The 6995-nt window shown below is 40.9% G+C and overlaps 1 long non-coding RNA gene across 1 annotated transcript; it reads right to left on the bottom strand.

Moving 5' to 3' along the window:
- Window positions 1–227: 227 nt before the first annotated feature.
- Window positions 228–1057, bottom strand: LOC137151110 (uncharacterized). Its single transcript, XR_010919181.1, has 3 exons — window positions 960–1057; window positions 797–873; window positions 228–686 (listed from the first exon to the last, which is right to left on the bottom strand). It is a non-coding gene; the product is annotated as an uncharacterized lncRNA (long non-coding RNA).
- Between the last annotated feature and the right edge of the window lie 5938 nt (window positions 1058–6995).

The following is a 6995-nucleotide window of genomic DNA, read 5'->3' as shown; positions in this document are numbered from 1 at the left end:
TTAAATCAGGTTAATGACATTTTCTCTTCTGCTCAGATTCTAAGAGAGGCCAGTGGTAGAGGAGGAGGAATGATCATAGGAAACAAATCACTTCCTGTGGTCATTTCTCTGACCACAGCTCTGCTATTTTTAACAAACCTTATTAAAAATTACAGTCCTGTCTTTTTTGGAATCTGTTTTACTGAACAAGTACAAAATAAGTTAAGGCAGGAAAAAATGCACCATTTGGAGCAGATCTTTATTGCAACTGATTTAGCAAAACAAGACACATGGGAGTGAAATGGCTTTCTGGAACATTTCTTGTGGTCATTTCTCTCTCCATGTGGAAGAGAGGAATATTTTTAGACAGCTGCATTACTTCATACAATAGTAAATTACTCTAAGCATTTTTACTCAACAGAAAATACAACTACTCTGATGTTATTCTATTACTTGTTAATCTCTGACTCAATGTCCAGCTTTAACATACTCCTCTCAAAATGTGTTTGTGCATATGAGTTACAGAGTTAGCATAGAGGGGGTTGAGCAAAAATACAGATCTGGATTTGAATTTTGATCATTCCAACATTTGAGGGCATTTGCTTCCGTGGTTTTGCGTTAGCCTGTTGCAGAACCAGAGGCCAGTTGCAAAATTTCAGTTGGGATCCAGGTTCAGATTCTGACTCCCATCTACCACACACCAGGATCTTAAATGGAGAAAGAGGGAAAGTGCCATGAAAGACTGTGGTACAACTGAGTTACAAGCATAAAAACATAGAAAGAATGGACTGATTTATATGGTTATGGAAACTTTTACCTCTCAGACTTCAGTATAAATTTGGTCCAGGCTACTAGTGGATTGATTTGTCATCTCATGACGGCTTCTTTTGTAGCCTATATAAAATAAGTAGGCAATAGCACTTCAGTTTCTAGTGGATAGGTAGCCTTATTGCTAAAACATTACCATAATTAATACTTACTGGCTTCCTTATTATTGGTAGTAGTATAAGGTTAAATAAATGTAAACAACTGAATTTATGTGATTCCTCCAAGCTGAATGAGTGCGGGGAAGCTGCTCCTCTTCTATGGATAAATACATGACTTCACATGGCTGACAATGTGGCATTTTTCATGAGCACTAGATTCACTAAAAAAAAATCCATAATATTAAACAGAAACATCATTTGTGGATTAGAGTTTATAAAGTGTATTAATAATGCAGTTATAATAAAAGGCAACTTGGTGAAGGAAGAGAAACCTACAGCTCATTATAACCATTAGTTTCACTTGGAGCAGAATTGCCCTAAATAGGAATAACTGGGTATATGTAGGGGGGATTTTTTAGCTTTAATGATAAGATTCTTAAATATATTAATTATTTACCTCACTGAAAATTACAGCATAAATCAGGCACTATTAATTATAAATTTGACAACCTGAAAAATATTTTGTGCAAGGGATTTCTCTCTTTCTCCCCCTCTCCCAGGTTCCTATGCTTCCCCCATCACCAAAGTATCTGAACACCTTTCAACTATGAAGTCAGGTAACTAACAACTATCAAGTAAAGTTACTTCTTCATTCCTCTCCCTGGGGGAAATTTGCACAAGGTATTTTTTATTTGTTAGGATTTGTTGTTTTAAAGTGAAGTGCTGTATGCTTCTCTTAGGTGAAAGTGGTTGGGGCTCAGGCTGTGGAGATATAAAATTGCAGTGTAGACATTCAGGCTCAAGTTGGAGTCCAGGTTCTGAGTGCCTATGAGGGGGTAAGTTCTCAGGGCCTGGGCTCCAGTCAAAGCCTGACCATCTACACTGCAATTGTATAGCCTCATAGCCCGAGCCCTGCAAGACCCGGGCACTGAGACTTGGTGCTGTGGATTTTTTCTCACAGTGTAGTCATAACCTGAGTTCCACACTTTTGGACCGGCTGCCAAGAATGCTTTACCCTTACAATGAGCAATTCTTTTGTACTAAGGGGCAGAATTGTTAGGAGTAGTCAAGGTCCCAGAGGTCTGGATTATCTTTCAGACATCCTGGGCCTAGATATCTTAGTACTTTCAAGACAAGGACTGAAATCTTGAACTTGACACGATGTTCTATAAAGAGCCCCGGCTCTTTTAGATTCTACTACCTGCCTGTGGTCGGGCAGAGTTGCCAGGTCTTGTGATTTTATTGCAAAGCACATGATATTTGGTGTGGTTACTTTAAGTTTCTCATGGACTCATAATTACTGGTACCAAACACATTTGCTCTCATTCAGTCATGAATCATTCCCCATTATTTTCAATGGAACTGAAGCCAATGACTTCCCTCAGTCAAAATGGCTATTATTCGCCTATAGCTAGCCTTTGAATGTGGAAATGCTGCTCCCCCTTGCAAGACAACTACTACCTACTATTGTTTCCAGTGACACTGCAGCCAATCTGTCTTCAAAGAAGAGGCCTGTGCTCCTGGGCTAGGAATGGAAAGGAAATTATTGAGACATGGAAAGTTAGGCGACAGGATGGAATCTAGGCGCAGGACTAGGACAGGGAAATCTTGGGTGCTGGAGCAGATCAAAGTGGATGGAGGGGACTTGAGTGGCAAAGAATGCGAGGGATAAGATAATGTAAGGGGAAAGCAGGGCTTGAATTTGTGGGCAGAGGGAGAAGCAGAGAAGTAATGGTGTGCTCACAAGCCAAGCACCACCTACTTGAGATGCTGAAGAGAGATGCCACTAACAGTAGATTATGCAAACATTCCACATACGGTCATGCATGTCCTGCTGGATTCCTCAAGTTTGACTCCACCATGGTGTGGCTCAGCTACTCCTGTAGGCAAGGCCAGATTAAGGTATAGGCATGACTGGCCTGTGCCTAGGGCTTCAACTCCCAAAGCCATGAAATGCTGTCAGAATCTCAGACTTCATTTTGGGGGTGGGGGAAAGTTTCTAGACTTCATGATGGCAAAGAAAAGTTGGACAATGTAACCCATGCAGTGATGTCTGCTTGAGTCTGCAGCCTTCAGCAGGGGAACAACAGCAGCCAAAAGAGCCAAGGTGGAAGCTGCATGGCTCCTTACCCCTTACCAGATCAGACTAAGTCCACCAGAATAGACCAAGTCCCCACTGTCCTGGGCTCTGGTGCTCTCAGGCTTTTTTCCTCCCCTCTGACCTTTTGGCTACATGGCTCAGACTGAGAAAACAAGGTGCTATCTCCCAAGCACAAAACCACAAAATATAAGATTTTCATAATATGATTGCTCCTCGCCTTTCTGATGTGCACTGTAAAAGCTCTAACAATTTTGCCATTTAAATCATCATTGGGCAGCTGCGTTAACATCCTACTGAGTTGAATAGGAGAGTGCATACTTCTCAGAGCTGTGGTTTCAGTTCTCTGCAGACTCAGGCATTGATTACCTATGGGTCACTTTTCAAAGGTTCTCTTTGCATCTATAAGGGAGAGAGAATTTTTTAAAATTGTGAATGATAAACTGAGATTCTGAAAAATCAGATGTCATGGGGTTTTTGTTTGTTTTTTAAAAAGGCACTCTATTAGTTTGCTGACCCAGCCCAATTCAAGAGGGGTAGGGACAGGAGGGAAAATCCAGAGGCAACAGAATACGGGCCGTATGGAGGAGGGAATATAAAGAGGGAATGTTAAGGAGACAGAATACTGATAAGGCAGGGGAATGGAGAGGGGTAGGATGGCAGCAGCCTCACACCAACAGATAGGAACAGGTAACTAGAATCCAACTGCAAGCAGCCAACAGAGGCTTTTTGCATGTATATTTTAAGTTTATGTTTTGAACCCTAAAGTGATTACACATAAAGGAGAAGTGGGCAGCATTCCCCTAAAGACTCAAGGACCAGAAAGCAAACTAAAAATATCCACTATTTATTATTCTTTTTAAAATGTCATGACTTTCAAACCGATTTCATGATTTCTGGAAGTCATTAAAAAATCATGAATCAGTTTGCTTTTGGCAATCCTGTCTTAACAAGCAACACTATCTAGCCTTTCCTTCTAAACAATCCCAAAGTGCTCCAGGGCCCATGGTGCAGGCAAAACTCCTTTTGCAGTCGAGTGGAATTTTGGTGCCTAAGCTAGGATTGAAATAGGAGGCTCTTAAATTACAAAGGAATCACTTCAGCCACAACTGAAAAGCAGCCACCTGTGAGATGAGATGCAGCAGCTATTGAAGGGCATAGCCCTGTTTGGTTCTGAGTGCCCCCAGCTCACACTGAAGTCAGTGGGAGATGAGAGCATTCAGCCTTTCACAGGAGGTGCTCAGTACCTCACAGATAGAGTCTTAACAGCACACAGCAAAGACAAACAGACAAAGTGAGGCATGTCTGAGTTAGCTGAAACTGAAGAGGGTTTGTATGTCAGTAGAAAAGTGGATGACTCAAATTGATATTTAGCTAGGAACCAAAGCTAAGCTTCCAAAATTTGAAAAGAATGCTACGGGAGCTTTATCAAACACAAGCCCTCTGCTCTCCATCTCATCCATACAATGGCACCTTCACCAGCAGCACAACAACCCCTATCATGATATTGGGGCATTATAAGACCATAAAACAGCCCATATTGGGTTAGACCCATGGTCCATCTACCCCAGTAACCTGTCTTCTGACAGTGGCCAATGCCAGCTGCTTCAGATGAATGAACAGAACAGAGCAATTATTGAGTGATCCACCCCCCTGTTGTTCAGTCTCAGCTTCTGGCAGTCAGGTACTGACTGAGAAGAAAGAGTGCAATCAAGTGAATTGCCAAAAATAACTTTCTATGGTATCTAGATCTTGTTAGGATTCCCTGTCAATCTCAGCCTTTGTTTAATTTGTGAGTTCTGACCAAAATGCAGTATAAATTGGCATTGCTGCTGATGCAAACAGTGTCTTTCTCATTCATCTTTTCCAGAGGTCTGAAGTGAAGTAAAATGTATCCAGAAGATATATGCAGTTTCCTTCATTCATGAGCATATCATATTTTGTTCTTATATTTGTCCCTTTCTGCAAACCAATGCTCTCTGCTTAAATGAAAAGGAACCCACTAACACTGTGTCATGAAGAAAACTGGATATACTTTTAGAACATGACGTTCATGTTAATGATGTGTAATTTCAGATTCTTTCTAATGACTTTGCTCCTTTTTCCTTCCCAGAATTGTCATAATTCAGACTAAGGGAAAGGAGTTTCTTAGATTTACTCAGACTTTTTAGGAATCCGACTACTTGGAGTTTTCAAAAAGCACAGTTTTAAATTACTGTTTTTCCAAAATATTGCATAAAGGAACCATTATGACTGTTCAAATAGTCCTTTTGACAGCAGGCAATCTGCTTTAAAGACTCACACAGCATTTCTCCAAACAAGTCCTTGTATGAAAATGAAACACCCCAGGGGCCCGATGAAACACCAGTTCGCACCTTTATAAAATCTACTTCTCAGATTAACTACACTACAACTCTGGTAGATCACAACGTTACAAGTCTTGTACAAGTATGGAGTGGATTTGTGTTAATTCATCTCAGAAGGTATCATTGTAATGTTCCTCCCATCCTGATAGTCATCCAACCCTAGGCATCTAGATGATATACCCCTTTACAACACTTTATGGCAAAATTTTGTTCCACACGGCTCATTTACAGTCTGCCCTTCCTATGCGCTTAGAATTCCATCTTTGTATATATATATATAGGGAGGGCAAAATATCAGCATTGAAATCCATTGTATGGATCTGAATAACATTCTGTCCTAATTTTGCATCACCCTTTTGGATTTCAAGATGACATTGCATGTTTGGAAAGAGAAATGGGTGTGCAAAATAGACTGAAATGCAGGAGATGCAGGTTTCTTCTTCCACAAGTGACCATTTTCCAGCAATGAAATATTCCCCTATAAAAATTAGTGAGCCATACAGAGCAACAGAGTAGAGGCCAAGTTTTAGCACTGACAGTTTGGATTAGAACACTATCCAGCTTTATCCTGAAGTACTTATATCACCTCTATCATCATAGTATCTAAGCAACTCAAAATCTAACATTTTTCCTCAAACCACTCCTGCGAGGGAGAGAAATATTATTACCTCCCAAATCAAATATAGACATATCCTAAATGACTTACCTAAGATCTCACAGGAAGCTGTGGTGGATCAGGGAATTGAAGCCAAGTCTCCTGAGCCCCCTGCTAATATCCTAACCACTCAACCATCCTTTCTATCAAGGAGCAAACTACTCTCCTCACCTGTTTCAAATTTTTACCTTTAAAGACTTTGCTGATTTTCCTGAATTCTTAGCTCAAACAGTGTAGTTCTTGTCATTAGTAAATAAAACAATAGCAGAAAAACAATGTCACAGCTAAATCTTCTGTTATCCCTGTGGTGAGATACAGAGACCATCCATACAGCACACACACAATCATGCATAGAAAGATTTACTGCAGGATATATTTTTAGGCCATTTTTCAAAATGCAAATTTCCACCAGGGTATGGCACTTGCCCCGTCATAATTAACTATACAGAAAATATTAGTCTAGAGCCGACCCACCCAATCACATAGGGAAAGCTTTACACCCAAGTTCAAAATGGGATCAGGGTCTCTCACTGTGTGGGCCAGTGGAGTCTAAGCACATTACACACATACTTGGCCATCATCACCAGAAAAGGCCAAAGGCTTTTCCTGCAGTGTGCGCCTAGCAGGATTGATTCTGGAGCTGAATAGTTTTCAGCTGCACAGGATGCTGTTTGGCTGCTATGAAAGATGAAAAAAAGATGTAGGAGTCAATCACTGGAAAGGAGAGGTTGGATTTAAAGAGGATTAATATGACAGCCAAGGATATGAAGGGTGGTGGAAAACCCAGGAGACCCCACTGCTCCTGTCTAGTACATGTCTGCCAAGTTATACAGATTTGCAGTGTGACACATGTCTTCCATTTTGGATCACATGGCCACACAAATAACTCATTTGTTCACATGGCTTTCTGCAAGCTGCTTCTCCCTTCTCTGTGAAGGGCCAGCACCGCATACTGTGTTTTTCTGCATGGC

This window comes from Emydura macquarii, unplaced genomic scaffold (assembly GCF_026122565.2).
Source record: "Emydura macquarii macquarii isolate MOO-44397 ecotype Brisbane River unplaced genomic scaffold, CSIRO-AGI_Emac_v2 contig_1043, whole genome shotgun sequence".
NCBI lineage: Eukaryota > Metazoa > Chordata > Testudines > Chelidae > Emydura > Emydura macquarii.
This window is presented reverse-complemented; position numbering and strand designations above follow the sequence as displayed.